At 38.3% G+C, this 2399-nt stretch overlaps 1 pseudogene across 1 annotated transcript; it reads right to left on the reverse strand.

The window, feature by feature from the left end:
* Nucleotides 1-797: 797 nt before the first annotated feature.
* LOC308503347 (olfactory receptor 5AK2-like) lies at nucleotides 798-1796 on the reverse strand (annotated as a pseudogene). The gene has a single exon. The product of its transcript is annotated as an olfactory receptor 5AK2-like (transcript).
* Between the last annotated feature and the right edge of the window lie 603 nt (nucleotides 1797-2399).

Raw genomic sequence — 2399 nt, forward strand, 5'->3', positions numbered from 1 at the left:
CTTTCTGTCTTTGAAGAAGTAATTGTGTTATGAGAGGGATGATGGAGAGGGCCGTGTGGCAAAGAACTGTGGATAGCCTTGAAGAGCTGGGAGCAACCCCTGTCTGAAAACCAGCAATAATAATATAGGAATCTCTGTCCGACAACTGCAAGGAGATGAATTCTGCCAATAACAAGAGGGTTCTTGGAAGCAGGTCCCCACTTGGGCCTCCTGATGGCTTCCCAGTCCCGGGTGACACCTTGTTTGTAGCATCTCAGAGGATGCAGTTTAATGGTAGCCAGATTCCTAACCCATAAAACTATAAGATAATAATTGTGACTTTTTTTTTCAAAGCCCCTAAATGTGTGGAAATTTGTTGTGCAGCAGTAGATACAGATTTTAGAATTACAACAATACAGATTTATTTCCCTGTTGAGGAATATTCACTTTTTTGGTCTTGTCTTCCTAAGCAATGCTACAATAAACATCCATAAATATATGTCCTTATGGACTGGAACTTTTATTTCCATAGATCAATTGGCAAGGCTGAAATTCTTGATTGAAGGTTATTTTTGTTTTAAAAAGATATTGCGAGATTCCTCCTAAAGTGAAGTAACACTTCAATTTTCCATTAACAATATGTTCTAAGCATCATTTTCCTTACATCACAGCAAATAATAGGCGTTATCATTCTTTTCCAATTCTTCCCAGTCATAGCACTATCAAGTAGTTATCTCATTGTTATTTTAATTTGCAGCTCGGTCCCAGTAAAAATGAGCAACTTTTCCTATTTTGTTTGATTTTTTGGTTTTGATTTCTTAAAAATTAGCACGGTTGGTCTGGTTGTTTAGAAGCATGGACCATTGAGGATCAAACAGGAAGCACTTCTTTCCGATCCTTTTTAGGGCTTCTCTCATGTCTTGGTTTCTCAGGCTATAGATGAGGGGGTTTAACATGGGGATCATAATGCCATAAAACACGGATGCCATTCTTTCTTGTTCCTGAGACTCATTGGTCCCATGGTGTAGATACATGTAAGACAGAGTCCCATAGAAAATGACTGCTGTCAGGTGGGAGGAATACGTGGAGGAGGCTTTTCTCCTTCCCGCAGCAGAAGATATCTTCAGGGTGGCAGCCAGGATATATATGTAGGAAAAGATGACAACCAACACAGTGAATGTCAGATTAATCCCCATAAAGACCATTATGAGCATGATGTTTAAATCAGTGTTGGAGCATAAGAGGGCAAGAATTGGGGGTTCATCCCAGAAAAAGTGATTAATTTTATTGGATTGGCAAAAGTTCAGTGAGAAAATAAAACTTACATTTACAGAGGCATTTAGGAAACCCATGATATATGAACCAACGAAGAACTGAACACAGACTCTCTGGGACATGAGTGTTGGATAGCAGAGTGGGTGACAGATAGCCACACATCGGTCTACTGCCATAGCTGAAAGGATATAGCAATTGCTTGTTGCAAAAGTCATAGACTAGTAATTGCACCATACATCCTATGAATGAGATGGATTTTTCTGTCCCTACAAAGTTTTGCAACATCTTGGGAGTGATAGCAGAGATCAACAAATGCCAAGTGTTGGAGGAAAAAGTACATAGGGGTGTGAAGGCGGGAATCAATCTTGATGAGTAGGATTGTCCCAATATTACCTACTAGGGTGGTCACATAGATGATTAGAAATACTGTGAAGAGGTATTTCCAATACCTCTAATACCAAGACTTGTGTTGACCAGCAAATCCCAGGAGAATGAATTCAGTCACTTGAGTGCCATTGTTTTGTTCCATGGCTAGCAAAAATTAAGTATCAGCTGAAAAGGTACAAAGAAAGAAGAGCAGAGAAAGCTAAGATCATTGCGATAACTAGTTCTGGAATTGGAAATGGTATAATATTTGGTTTCATAGTGGAGCCAGAGAATATTTTCTATGACATAATTGACATATTGTAAAGGCTGAACCTTGACACTGACTTAGATAATTTCATCTGCATAATGGACCAGTAGCTGTGTTCTCATGGTATCAATTGACTGGCATTTCATACATACATCAATTAGGGAACATATAAAAACATACTTTTACTTAATTATGCTTTCTTTTATGCTCTCAGCATTTTAATTAGAAACCCCAATGTACTTAAATACTAATCATTACATCTGAAATCTTGACGTACTTATAGAGTTCTATTTGATCTTATTCCAACTTCTCTCTGTATTTTCATTTTATCCTTTTCCCCCTTCCTAGTAACTCTTCTCTGCAATCAAGGACTCATGGGCATGTGGGGTCCTTTACCAAGGTATACACCAGTGTAAACTTCTACTAATTGTACATGGGTGGATGTTTCTGTGTTCTTAATTCCTTGTGAACATGGGTATTTCCTTAATTGTTTTTGGCCAGGAAAATTTTC

The sequence above is a fragment of the Rhinolophus hipposideros genome (assembly GCF_964194185.1).
Source record: "Rhinolophus hipposideros genome assembly, chromosome: 10".
Taxonomy (NCBI): Eukaryota; Metazoa; Chordata; class Mammalia; order Chiroptera; family Rhinolophidae; genus Rhinolophus; species Rhinolophus hipposideros.